This window comes from Lethenteron reissneri, chromosome 65 (genome assembly GCF_015708825.2).
Source record: "Lethenteron reissneri isolate LAM-NWPU_2019-01 chromosome 65, ASM1570882v1, whole genome shotgun sequence".
Classification (NCBI taxonomy): Eukaryota; Metazoa; Chordata; class Hyperoartia; order Petromyzontiformes; family Petromyzontidae; genus Lethenteron; species Lethenteron reissneri.
In genome coordinates, this window is record NC_083843.1 from 6,458,706 (window position 1) to 6,473,354 (window position 14,649).

At 50.9% G+C, this 14,649-nt stretch overlaps 1 protein-coding gene across 1 annotated transcript in view; it reads left to right on the forward strand.

Annotated features, from left to right (window-relative positions):
* The window catches only part of LOC133359698 (cGMP-dependent protein kinase 1-like), a 329,349-nt gene that overhangs the window by 123,944 nt on the left and 190,756 nt on the right, over positions 1-14,649 (forward strand). The gene's annotated exons all lie outside the window — the stretch shown is intronic.

Consider the following 14,649-nt stretch of genomic DNA (forward strand, 5'->3'; position numbering starts at 1 on the left):
CTCAGAGTGGCGTGGTGGGTGTCGAGGCCTAGTAGCGTGCAGAGCCTGCGGCCTCGCCTAAATTGTCTACCCGGCAGAGGCAGGGTACGGGTGGCGTTCCTTCCCCCCCCCTAGCGCTCCAACAATATTGTGTAATGGCTATTATTTAATTATTTACGGAGCCTATGAAAGTGGCGAAGGCGTGGCTAGCCGTTGGCAGGGGCAACCGCCGTCCAATGAAACTGCAGCCTCTGGCGAAGGCGTCGCTAGCCGTTGCCAGTTCCAATGAAAGCGGCGAAGGCGTCGCTAGCCGTTGCCAGGGGCAACCGCCGTCCAATGAAAGTGCGTATGGTCCGAAATCCACACACACACACACACACAGACGGACAGACAGACATTCACGATTTTATATATATAGATTTTGTGTACCGACGTGACTTTACCGAAATAACCAAAGAGTATGGATTCCTGCAGTCACGAAAGCTTAAAATCAATATTGGTCTATGAACGTGCAGTGTTTGTGTGCATTGTGTTTGTTATTGTAACGTTCTGACCCTGTGCCCCGACTGGACTTCTGGTGAGATGTTAACTACCTCGCCTTGTATATAGAAGATCGTGGGTTTATTCCTGACCCTGACGATGCCTGCTGCTGTATATTTGGAGTTTGTGTGTGTCTCTCTCTCTCCATGGTGGTCGCGTGGATTTTTTTCCGGGTCCTCCGTTTTTAATAAATAGTAGTTTTATCTGTGAAAAAACAGCTGTAGAGCTCATCAGATTCGATAATTGGTTCTTTACCCTTCTATCCTTCTATCTGGCAACAAAACTGACACCTTTTTTGTTGCCAGATAGAAGGGTAAAGAACCAATTATCATATTTTTACTGGCAAATGAGGTCCCCATAGTCTCATCAGATTCCTTCTGAATTATAAATATTGTAAATCGAGTCAGGTTATTGACAAGTCCTTTGCAATAACCAGATGTTGCTGATACATACAGCTAACGTGCGTTGTCTTATGCGGTACTGTACATTAATAAAATGTGATCACTTTCTATAACCGGGTGCTCGTTATATATCATCTCACACAATACAACACAAAGACCCCCCCCCCCCCGTGTAGCCCATAAACGTCAACAACACGCAACTTAACGTGAACTTTAAGTACACATCGGAAGGCTACACCGTGTACTTGTCTACCGCGTTGCCACGCTGCTACGTGTGCGGTGGCTTCAGCCATGCCCGTGCAAATTGCACGGGCAAACCAAAAGGAAAAAACTCGCAGCCTGCAACAAACGTCACGCAGCAGCAGCAACAGCGCCAGCAGCCGCCACAGCATCAGCAGCGCGAGCAGAAGCAGCAGCCGCAGCAGCAGCTGCAGCAACCGCAGCCTAAGCAGCAGCAGCCAGCACTGCATGAGTGCCAGCTGTTGCAGCAGCAGGACGCTGACTCGGTGGCCGGTCGCGCAAAGCCGCCCACCGACGACGAGGATGGCGAGGGCTTCACCCTCGTCACCTCCCGCAAGCGCAGGGTAAGGCCCGGCCACGGCGGAGGAGGCCACGCGCCCCTAATCCTACGCGCACGGCCACCGCCGATCACGAGCCCGATCCAAAAGTCGATGGCGACTCGCCTGAGGACAGCACGGTGGGACAAGTGCCGCCAACATCCTCGCTGACACCGCCGCATGCTGCCTCAGCATCCTCAGGGCAAGAGGAACCACGAGCCGGTGCGGCGCCTGATTGGCGCCACACTGCAGGAAGGCGACGAAGGCCGGCTCACCTCACCCGAAGGGAGAGCAAAAGAACCTCCACTACCAGAGGGCAGCCACATTCTTCACGATGGGGCCCTGCCATCACCAAAGGTAAATGAGGTTTCTGCCGAGTCACAGTTTGACGAGCTGGAGGACTCGGACGATGAGGTGTCGGAGACTGAAGGAGAGGACAATGTGAGTGACTCAGCTACTCACAAGTCAATAGCGAGTGCGATTACTCACCTGGGAACATCCACAACTTCCTCAGGAAAACTTTCAGGAAGCGTCAAGATAGGGTTGGGGCCATTTTCCCTGACCTCACCACTTTCCTCAAAGCGTCCCAACAAATCTGCCGCAACAGCGACAGGTTTGTTATCTCGACTCAGGAATACTACCTCCTAAAAGCGTTCATGCGTAAGGCGTAGAAGGAGCTTACTTAATTAACCCAGCCACCGGCAACTACCGTTAACACTGCCACCACCACACAACTACATGATGGCTTCAGCTATTAAGGTTGCTAGTCTGAACTGTAATAGCGCTCGCAGTGACAAGAGGTGGGACCAGATCTGCCACTTTGTCAGGCAACACAAAGCAGATGTGACTCTCCTCCAGGAAACTCACCTCGACGCTACTCTGGCGGCCATTAGCCGACCTCGTAACGGAGACTGGATCTGCATGACGTGCGGTGACTACAGCATCCAGCCCAGCGGCAGTACTCTTGGTGCCGCTGCGGCTCTCAAGGCAGGATAAGCCTTGCCAGGCTCGACCGATTGTACGTCAACGTCAGCAGCGTTAACCTGCTCACGGACAGTAAAATCGTACCCTCCAGTTTTTTCGATCACCACCTGATCTCTGTGCTGCTGCGAATTCCCAGAGCGGAGCAGCACAGCGCCTACTGGAGACTACACGTACAGCTGCTTGATGACACCGACTTCAGAGAAACCTTGAACGCCTTTTGGGCTCAGTGGCTGCCTGCCATAGGAAGCTTCAGCTCCCACCAGTTATATTGGGACAACACAAAGGCACAGGTCAGGGCTCTCTGTCAGCAGTTCATGAGCCAGCACGCCGCCGCCAAGAACGAGGTGGCGCGCCAACTGCAGAACGAGCTGCTGGCACTAGAGGCAGAGCTGAGCTCATCCCACGACACGCAGCAGGGTGAGACGCTACTGGAGAAGCAGTGGCTTTTCAGGTCCATCACGGACGAGCAGGCACATCGTGCTTTTGTGTGCAAAAAGATGCAGCACCTGTCGCAGCTGGACTCTCCCTCTAAGTTTTTTTTCCGCTTAAACAAATCAACACCACAAACATTTCCAGTTTGCGAACCCCAGATGGACAAACAGCAACATCTGAGAGTGAGATCGCCAAGACCGCCAGGGATTTCGACTCCCAACTTTTTGCCACCGAAACCATACACAACAGGGCTGTCCAGGAGCTACTGGACGGGGGCCCTACCTTAGGAGTCCCCGAGCGGGATCGTCTGGACAGCCCCGTCACCCTGCAGGAGCTCCACACCGCTGTGAAATGGCTCACAGCTGGTAAAGCCCCGGGGATTGACGGCCTGCCGGTTGAGTTTTATGCGGCCTTCTGGGATGAGCTTGGTCCTTCACTACTACAATTGTTGACGGAGAACCTGCAGAAGGGTGAACTCCCACAGAGCTGCAGGATGGGCGGTGGTCTCCCTGCTACCCAAGAAGGAGGACCTGCGCCTCGTCGAGAATTGGCGACCCGTGTCCCTCTTGTGCGCCGACTACAAAATACAGGGATTTCCCCTCTCGGGGCTGCTGTACACCCTGTCCATTGAGACACTGCTACGCCACCTGAGACTAAATCTGTCTGACCTTAAAGTCCCGGGACCTGAGAACACGGTCATCAAGCTCTCGGCTTACGCAGACAACATATGCATCGTGCTCAACGATGCGCATGACGTCTCCGCACTCTGCCAGGCAGTTGCAGTGTACGAGAGGGCCTCCTCCATCAGGGTCAACTGGGCCAAGTGCGAGGCCCTGTGTTTAAATGTCGCGAGGCGGCATTCGCTCTGTGCTCCTCCCAGGACGAGTCAGTTTGCGGGACGACGGAGTCAAGTACCTGGGCATTTACCTGGGGAAACCACTCGTCGCTCTGAACAACTGGACCGAGCTGGCCGACACAATCGAGGCTAAATTACTGACGTGGGCACGCCTTGCTCCGCAGATGTCATTCAGGGGCCGAGTGCTCATCGCTAACACCCTGGCAGCATCCGTGCTGTGGCATAAGACAAAGGCCTTCCAGCCTCCTGCTTGTCTACTCACCAGAGTCAACTGCTCACTCGCACACTTCGTGTTGCATGAGAAACACTGGTTCAGGCCGGGCGTTCTCTGCCTGCCGGTGGGCGAGAGCGGCCAGGGTCTGGTAGACGTCGTCGCCAGGGTCATGAGTTTCAGGCTCATGGCAGTCAGGCGGCTGCTGTACGACCGGGAGGAGCTACCCTGGAAGTCGCTGGCCCTCGCCCTGCTGTGGAATGCAGGGGGGTGCCTGGAGTACGAAAAGGAGTTCTTCCTGATGGACCTGAGCCTGGTCGACTACATGAGGCTGCCAGGTTATCACCAGAGCTTCTTGGACGCGTGGCGGAGCTTGGAGTGAAGCAAAATGCGCGCGCCCTATGACCTCGCGCAGTTCCTGAAGGAGAGAGGATCCTGGCTCTATGCCTCACATCAGCAGGGCTGCGGACAGTCTTCCAGCTCGTGCAGGCCCACCATCCCAAGTGGAAGACCGCAGCTGAGATCGCCAGCACCGTGGGATTCTGCTCCACGCTTGCCAGGGAGAAGCTGCAGCGGGACGTGCTCCGCGCCATGAAGGAGCTGCGCCTGAAGCTGGAGGCGCCGGGGGATGGTGGCGGTCCTCCCCTCCTTCTCGGAGTTGTGCTTCTCCTGCGCGCATTCCCCTGGCCACAGTAACTCCGGCAAGCTACTGAAGCCCCGAGGCTGTAGGAACGTACCCCTGAAGAGTGCCCCGAACACAGCGCTCTACATGTGCTGTGTCAAGGTGCTGCATTCCCGGGACCTGGCCAACCTACCGGATACAAAATGGAGAGACCATTTTTCTCCCCTCATTGCGGCTGCCCCTCAGTGGAAACAAATGTACAAGTCTACTGTAGCCCAACGTGGTGACCTCCAGTGGAGATTGGCACACTGCACGTTGCCATCGGCCATGTGGCTCAGCTGAATCTCGCAGGGGTAACAGACTTATGCATTGCCTGTGGTGCCAGGAAGGATCTGCCCCACCAGTACTTACACTGCCAGCGGCTCAAACCAATGTTCCGCCTTTTGGGGGACATCTTCAGAAAACTGGGGGTGCCCTTCTACAACAGCAGCTTCTCATATGGGGTGCCTTACCTGGCTAACAAGCGCCATAACCTCGTCAACTTCGTCTCTGCTCAGGCGAAGATGGCGGTGTTCAGAACAAGGAAAAAGATGCTGGAAGGTGACACTGATGGCTGCTCTGTGCTTCCGGTGTTCAGGGGCCTGCTTAAGGTGCGGCTCCAACTGGAGCACGCATACCACACACATGTCGGTTATGTGCACTTCTTCTTCGAATGCTGGGGAGCCAAAAAAGCCCTCTGTACCAGCGTGGACGGCACCCTCATGTTCACCTTCTTAGGCGCTCGCTCGTCACTGTGGCGTGCGCGATGACCACCACCACCATGTGACTTCTCTTTCGTGTTGTGCATGGTGCATTTAGCGCCACAGTCCGTTGATTTATAGCATTTATTTGTTTTCTGGTGACTTTGTGTATTTCATATTTGGAATCGCCTCCAGTGCTGTTGCTGCTGGCAGCAATAAAAGTTGCTTAAAAGTTAAGTATCTTGTTCCCCCCCCCCCATCTCCCCCCCTTCCTCTCCCCATCTCTCTCTCTTTCCCTCTCGTTCCCTTCCCATCTCTGTCCCTCTACCCATCTCTCTCGCCTTCCAATATCTGCCTATCCCCATCCCTCTCCCCCCCTCTCACACAGACGTGTAAGCTCTGCACAACACTTTGTAAGCAAGACCCCCACCCACATCGTATCCCAGGTGATGCACATTGGAGAGACGGCGAATGGTGTTCGACTCGAGAAATGAACGAAATTGATATAATCTAACTTGCACTGCAGTACATAAGTTATACTCTTTGGTTCTTTCGGAAAAGTCACGTAGGTAGAAAAATAAAATAAAACAAAAAACAATATATCACGACGTTTCGATCGCAACACAGGCGGTCGTCCTCAGGCGGAAAAAATAATCCAACAGTTGCAACTGTTGAACCAGCGAGGGAGCTGTTACAACAAGAGGTTATATATGTGGCGATGGGCAAGCAAGCGGGGTCTGAGCTGGAAAGGAATTCCATCCCCGGACGCAAGCACGTCAGTTGTGTTAATGGGGGAGATTAGAGAAAGAGAGATTAGGGAGAGAGTTTAGCTTGAAATGAACTTCCGTCACCGCATAAGAGTATCGTCGCATATGCGCTCCACAGCAGTGTTAATGAGAGATTAGCACTATGTTCATGGGAGAGATTAGGCAGGGAGATTAGGGAGATTAGCAAGTTAATGTCATGTATATGTGTAACACAAGCTGCCGCGGTGCCAACTGCGCTGTGAGGCAAGCGTGTCCACGCAAGTGAACCACCGTAACGGTGGTTGCGTCAGTGAGACACAAAGCCCATCACACAGCCAGAATCATCGATACATTGAGGCTAAGAGAGCAGAGGTGGCCATGCTAGTAAGACCCCAGCCCTTTAATGCAGAGGCACCCAACAGGGCAATGCAACTCAGTGTCGGAGATAACAGCCAAACGGCACCACAGCAAGTTATGACTTTGCTTGGTTAATAACGTCCTTCCAATGATTGCTCAGCTTATACCCATCTTCTGGGTTGAAATTGTATTTGTGTTTATGTATCTGGATGGCTTCATGGACAAATCTTTGAAGGTAGCCCGAAGGTTTGTAGGGTATCTTGGTCTCGGAAAAAACAATATCGTGCTAGCCCACTGCGCTATAACAATGATCAACCACTGCAGAGGTATTGGTTCTGCCGTGTTTCAAAGCTGCCTTGTGTTCGCGAACATGGTCCGGGACATTTCGTTTCGTTTCCCCAATGTAACTGCTGCCGCAGACACAACTTCGTTTGTAGACACCAGGGTATTGCATGTCAGGAATGACATCCTTCACAGATGGGATCAAATCACGGATTTTGTGTACTGTATTGAATCGGACCTGGATCTTGTGTTTGTTTAAGATTTTGGAAATATTTTTGGTAACACCTGCTATGTATGGCAAGGTGATGGTTTTGATTGGGTCCTCAGATAGTTGTCTCCCCATGGTTGGGGATACAGCTTTGCAGATTGTGCAGTCTGAGTATCCATTCATCAGGGCTTGGTGTACGTACTCCAGTTCACTGGCTAGGGAGTTCTTCTGGGCCGGATGGTGGTGGGAGTCAGGCTTTAGATAGGAATCCGTGTGGGTAGCTTCTCTGTAGACAGAATGTCCCCACGAGCCATCAGGCCTCTTCTCGATCAAAACATCCAGGAAGGGTAGCTTGCCATCATTTTCCACTTCCATCGTGAATTTGATGGATGGGTGTATTGAATGTATGTGGTTGAAAAACTGGTTCAGTGCTGGCTGGACATGTGGCCAGATGATGAAAGTGTCATCTACGTATCACTTCCACAGGGAAGGACATAGAGTGGATGTCAGGATGGCATCTGTTTCTCCATGAAAACATTCGCTACCACTAGTGATAAGGGATAACCCATAGGGGTACTTTCATTTTGTTTGTAGAATGTACCATTCCAGATGACGTGAGCGTTGGTAAGGCAGTACCTCACCATAGTTGGTACATCAGGATTCAGTCCCTGTTGGACCAATTCTTCAATGATTGCTATGGTGTCAGGTACAGGTACTGTAACTTGGTGAACAGGAAGACTACATCGAAGCTGACAAGCAAATTATCTGGAGACAGTGAAATGTCCTTGATTATAGTTTTTCCTGTGAATGGAAGCAGGGTCTCAGACAGAAATCGGGCTAGTTTGTAGGTAGATGAGTTGATGGTAGAAATGATCGGATGGAGTGGAGAACCTTCTTTATGGATTTTTGGAAGACCATAAAATCTCTGTGGTCTAGCAGCCGAATGTTTTAGAGAGAGCTGCTTGTTAGTTTCGATTCGAGAAGTCGAATTAGTGATGGTATTATTGTTTTTTGTAGCCAGACAGTTGGTAGGATCTTTGTTGATTTTAGTATAACTGCCATCATTAAGATGGTCCTGGATGTTGTTGTTGTATATGGTTTTATCCATGATAACCATGGCATTGCCCTTGTCGGCTGAAAAGATGACAATGTCACCTCTCTTTTTCAATTGAGCGAGTTCAGAGCGCTTGTCCCTGCTGATGTTACTAATGGGTTTCTTAGCGTTTTTGAGGATGGCGGCGATTTCAGATCTTGCCACGTCTGCTAGGATGTGACCTAAACCTTTGAGGGCTACGTTAACCTGGGCAATGATATCATCCACTGGGATGTGTTTGGGGGTCACTGCAAAGTTTAGACCTCTAGCTAGTATCGATTTTAGGCTATCGGAAATTGGCATGTTACTCTGATTGACAATCTTGTTAAAATATAACGTTTTAACCTGCTGATCTGGCTTCATTTTTGACAGGATGTTGAATTTAGCAATCAGGTTAACGTTTGGTTGACATTGTCGCGGCAGAAGAAAGTCATGTTATCTACAAGGTCCCAATCAAATGTGGATATTTTAGCTGTTAATGCTAAGTAAGAGACATTTGTCTAAATGATCAAGTTCAAAACGGAGCAGTTTTATCCTCTGAGATTAGCGATAGACTAACTTTGAACAAGATCCGTTTACCATTAGAAGATGTGACAGCATGAGATGTGAATGTAAATGCGATCGGTATTACCTTGTTATCGCGGCATCTCTTGAAAAAGGTTGGCGACTCGATCAGGTGAGCCTTCTTGTCTCGCAGTCTGTTTAAAGCTCTAACAGATGTGTGGAAACCCTCCCCATAAAGGCGGTTCAATCTTCATTTGAAGCTTTCGTGACTGCAGGAATCCATACTCTTTGGTTATTTCGGTAAAGTCACGTAGGTAGAAAAATAAATAAAACCAAAAATAATATTTCACGACGTTTCGATCGCAACACAAGCGGTTGTCCACAGGCGAAAAGATAGTACATAAGTTGTGCAGCAGAGGGCAGTCGTCTCATGTCTACGCTCAAAGCCACCACACATCACCAACGCGCAGTGGGCCAGCGTGGTGAAGTATGGTCGAACGAAACATGCGCCTTATTAAGTAAATACAATTTAATTGTACGTGCTATAAAACTACGGTGATTATCTGCCGATGATGCTGCTGCATAGAGACCCATAGAGATGCATGGAGAATCACATAGATTCAGAGAGACCCTTAGAGATGAATGTAGAATCACAGAGATTTATTTATAGGGACCCATAGAGATGCATGGAGAATCACAGAGATTCATAGAGACCCATAGAGATGCATGTCGAATCATATATACATACATAGAGATGTATGGAGAATCATAGAGATAACTAGAAACCCATAGAGATGCATGGAGAATCACAGAGATTCATAGGGACCCATAGAGATGCATGGAGAATCACAGAGATTCATAGAGACCCATAGAGATGCATGTCGAATCATATATACATACATAGAGATTCATGGAGAATCATAGAGATAACTTGAGACCCAAAGGGATGCATGGGGAATCATAGAGACCCGTAGAGATGCATTGAGAATAAAAGAGATGCATAGAGACTGAACTAAACAATGTTTTTATTGTAGCTCTTTCCCATTGAGATATCGCAAATTATAGCTGCTCTACGAAGTGGCTGATATCATCACATCGACATTTACAGCAGCAGACAAATCAATCTAAAAGCGTGATGTTGATGCAAAACATGTAGAAGAAAAAAAACACGCGACCACTACGGGGAAAGAGACACAGACTCCAAATATACAGCAGCAGGCATCGTCAGGCTCGGGATCGAACCCCCGACCTCCTGCATACCAGGCGACGTAGTTAACATCTCACAGGGTCGGGATCAAGTCCACGACCTCCTGCATACCAGGCGAGGTGCTTTTTCATCTTCTTGCCATCGTTGAGCCCAATTCAAATCACCGGAGGGAGCGCGCGCAACGACATCCGGTCTCTCGCCAACGTCTCCAAGGAAACTCAACGGGAGCGTGAGACCCTCCCCCCTCCCCACCTCCACTCTCCATTCTAACCAATGGGAGCGCGAGACCATTCCCCCTCCCCGCCTCCACTCTCCATTCTAACCAATGGGAGCGCGAGACCCTTCCCCCTCCCCGCCTCCACTCTCCATTCTAACCAATGGGAGCGTGAGACCCTTCCCTCTCCCCGCCTCCACTCTCCATTCTAACCAATGGGAGCGCGAGACCCTTCCCCCTCCCCGCCTCCACTCTCCATTCTAACCAATGGGAGCGTGAGACCCTTCCCCCTCCCCGCCTCCACTCTCCATTCTAACCAATGGGAGCGCGAGACCCTTCCCCCTCCCCGCCTCCACTCTCCATTCTAACCAATGGGAGCGCGAGACCCTTCCCCCTCCCCGCCTCCACTCTCCATTCTAACCAATGGGAGCGCGAGACCATTCCCCCTCCCCGCCTCCACTATCCATTCTAACCAATGGGAGCGCGCGACCCTCCCCCCCTCCCCGCCTCCACTCTCCATTCTAACCAATGGGAGCGCGAGACCATTCCCCCTCCCCGCCTCCACTCTCCATTCTAACCAATGGGAGCGCGAGACCATTCCCCCTCCCCGCCTCCACTCTCCATTCTAACCAATGGGAGCACGAGACCATTCCCCCTCCCCGCCTCCACTCTCCATTCTAACCAATGGGAGCGCGAGACCCTCCCCCCTCCCCGCCTCCACTCTCCATTCTAACCAATGGGAGCGCGAGACCCTCCCCCCCTCCCCGCCTCCACTCTCCATTATAACCAATGGGAGCGCGAGACCCTCCCCCCTCCCCGCCTCCACTCTCCATTCTAACCAATGGGAGCACGAGATCCTCTCCCCTCCCCACCTCCACTCTCCATTCTAACCAATGGGAGCGCGAGACCCTCCCCCCCTCCCCGCCTCCACTCTCCATTCTAACCAATGGGAGCGCGAGACCCTCCCCCCTCCCCGCCTCCACTCTCCATTCTAACCAATGGGAGCACGAGACCCTCTCCCCTCCCCGCCTCCACTCTCCATTCTAACCAATGGGAGCGCGAGACCCTCCCCCCTCCCCGCCTCCACTCTCCATTCTAACCAATGGGAGCGCGAGACCATTCCCCCTCCCCGCCTCCACTCTCCATTCTAACCAATGGGAGCGCGAGACCCTCCCCCCTCCCCGCCTCCACTCTCCATTCTAACCAATGGGAGCGCGAGACCCTTCCCCCCTCCCCGCCTCCACTCTCCATTCTAACCAATGGGAGCGCGAGACCCTTCCCCCCTCCCCGCCTCCACTCTCCATTCTAACCAATGGGAGCGCGAGACCCTCCCCCCTCCCCGCCTCCACTCTCCATTCTAACCAATGGGAGCGCGAGACCCTCCCCCCCTCCCCGCCTCCACTCTCCATTATAACCAATGGGAGCGCGAGACCCTCCCCCCCCTCCCCGCCTCCACTCTCCATTCTAACCAATGGGAGCGCGAGACCCTCCCCCCCTCCCCGCCTCCACTCTCCATTATAACCAATGGGAGCGCGAGACCCTCCCCCCCCTCCCCGCCTCCACTCTCCATTCTAACCAATGGGAGCGCGAGACCCTCCCCCCCTCCCCGCCTCCACTCTCCATTCTAACCAATGGGAGCGCGAGACCATTCCCCCTCCCCGCCTCCACTCTCCATTCTAACCAATGGGAGCGCGAGATCCTCCCCCCTCCCCGCCTCCACTCTCCATTCTAACCAATGGGAGCGCGAGACCATTCCCCCTCCCCGCCTCCACTCTCCATTCTAACCAATGGGAGCGCGAGACCATTCCCCACACCTCGCCTCCAACATTCGATTCTAACCAATGGGAGCGCGAGACACTGTCCCGCCCTCTGCACTCCACCACCAATAAATTCCCAAAGGCGCACGCGTTCCCGCCCCCTTTGAACCAATGGCAGCACGAGGCCCCCCTCCTCTCTCCACCCTTCTTCCATTGTATCCATTGGGAGCACGATAAGCCACTTGGTTGAGCCGTTTTCATTGGTGATAGCCAGGTCGCTTCTGAATAAACAGCTACATAGCTCAGTGAGGCTTCCTGGTTAAATAAACATAGTTTATGTCGATGGATCTCTATACATCTCTAAAGGGCTCTATGCACCTCTATGGGTCTCTATGTGTATCTATTGGTATCTGTGTCTCTTTGGGTCTCTATGGCATGTGGGTGGCTTCCAGGCTGTACACAATGCAAAAATTATAAAAATAGACTTTTGTATTTGGGGGGGGGGGCGCAATAATGGATATATTTTGCACGGCAAGTGAGTGGTGACGTCACATATGTGATGTCACCGGCATGCGGAAGCGTTACGCAATCTGCCTGCTGACGTCACGCATCCCCCCACCCTCCGTGTAGGCCGTATATTAATCCAAGACAAGAATCCAAGTCTCGGGCGAAGCCGGGTAGTAAAGCGAGTCTTAACATTAAATATCAATGCAGAAGCCTCCTGGAAAGGGATCGTACGACTCAGTGTGCCCTCTCCTTGATGAGTCGGTACGACATTATAATTTATAATTAGTGCCGAACACATTAATACTCTTGGGGCATATCACGGCCCCTCTGGAGGCTGCCTCTGTTCTAATTGCGCTAATTGTGCTCTGAAGATTTTTACTGGTTTTTTCCTGGATGTTTCTGTTGGGAAACGTCAATTTAAGATGTTCTTTGTTATGATTTGTTTGTTGCGGTTGCACCCGAGTCATTAGCCTCATGGCTCACAGGGTTATACCTAAAAAATGTAACTGAAAAAAAACTGAAACAAGCCGACAGAGCAGTCTCTCTGATCACCTACCTCAGAAATATTACGACAATTCGGATTCGGCATTTCAGTGTTCATTTTATTTAAACTCACGCGACGACGTTTCCGTTAGAAAAGGCTTTTAGAGATGGATTTCCATTAGATTCCTCCAGGATAATTATTCTGATTCTGATTCTAAACACGTTTCGATGCCCAGAGCCCGAAACCAGGATCTCGGTTGTTTCCCGTGTGATGCGTTGGTCCACTGTGTGTGTTGTTCTTCTGGCCTTGAACTTCACCAAGATCACAGCGGTGGTTATCAATGAATCAAATTGACAAAGGTTTCAATTGCGCCCGTGCGTTTGTCGTCTTGCTTTTGCTCGCTTCACTTCTCTCTCTGTCACCCGAGGGGGACCCCAGCCGCTCCCCGCTTGTACTGCAGAGTTTGCGGTACATATCACTGTTTGCTAGTTGTTTTTTTACCCTTTTATCTGGCAACAAAACTGACACATTTTTTTACGAGGAGTCATGTTTACATAGACCACAATACCTGCAGTCATAATGCAAAAAAAAACATAACTCTGATTATGTATGCACTGTCCTTGAAGTTGATTGGTCCACACCCGAGACAGCTTTCCTTAGAGCCTAGTCTCACATGGTGTTGGACCAGATGACGCGCCCAGATGTGCGCCTTTTGGCGTCATCTGGTCCAACACCATGTGAGACTAGGCTCTAAGGAAAGCTGTCTCGGGTGTGGAACAATCAACTTCAAGGACAGTGCATGCATTATCAGAGTTATGTTTTTCCTTTGCATTCCGACTGCAGGTATTGTGGGCAATGCAAACATGACTCCTTGTAAAAAAAAAAGGTGTCAGTTTTGTTGCCAGATAAAAGGGTAAAAAACAAATTATCATATTTTTCTACTGGCAAATGAGGTTCCAGTGGTGTAAATATCTCACTGTTTATCACCCCCTCTTCAGCCACCAGGAGCTCAGGGAACATCTAGGCCAGTGGTTCTCATCCGGGGTTACCACGTGGCAATGTCCCGGGAGGGTATGTGAAGGTTACTTATATACGTGTGAAATTCTATCATATGTGAGAGTCATTGGTGAATAATCACGTATGTATCTGCCAATGTAAAATAACTACGATAACATTAAAATCGATACGGTAACCTAGAATGATTTAAAAATACCTTTCTAAACTCATCGATCATAAACAATCAGGGTTTCCAAGTGTAACCAGCGATCGCGAACAGATTACGTCACCCGTGCAGTGTCCGTTGACATTTTTGTTTGTATTCGCTTGCAGTTACTTCGCTAAGTTTGGATGACCTCACAGATTGGACCATTGGCTAAAATAGTGATGTTCATTATTCGTAACATGTATTTCTCAGAACCACTTTGGGTCACGCAAGGGGGATACAACTATTCATTAGAAATTAAATTCAACAATGGGGAGGGGGCGGGGTGGGTCACAGATTAATGTAGTAACCAAACAAAAGGTGGACAACCATTGACCTCTAGGCGATGTTGAAGAGCCACGACCGGTGCCCGTTTATTCATTCCCACCGACTCACCAACACGATGGCACAATGAGCAGGGCTAAGTGTGCCCACGTGTTCAATCGCAATGTGATCGTCCTAGATCATGACTCACCAACACTGCTCCAGCCCCAGCTCCTCGTGTCTTAATGCACCGCCCCATCTGCCTTTGGCCCAATTGCATACCTGTCAACCCCGTATCAGTGCTCTATCTTATTACAGACAAATTCAGACCTTATTGGTCACGCTGCGCCCTTATAAATCTCAATGTTCATCCTTCAAAGTCCCATCACAAGGGAGAATCATAAAAAATATGGATTGTTTTACTCAATTTCCCCTATACAAGTGTAATCCGAGCAAGGACAGGGTGGGTGCTGCCTCCGCTCCACTTACACGGGCCGGGGTAT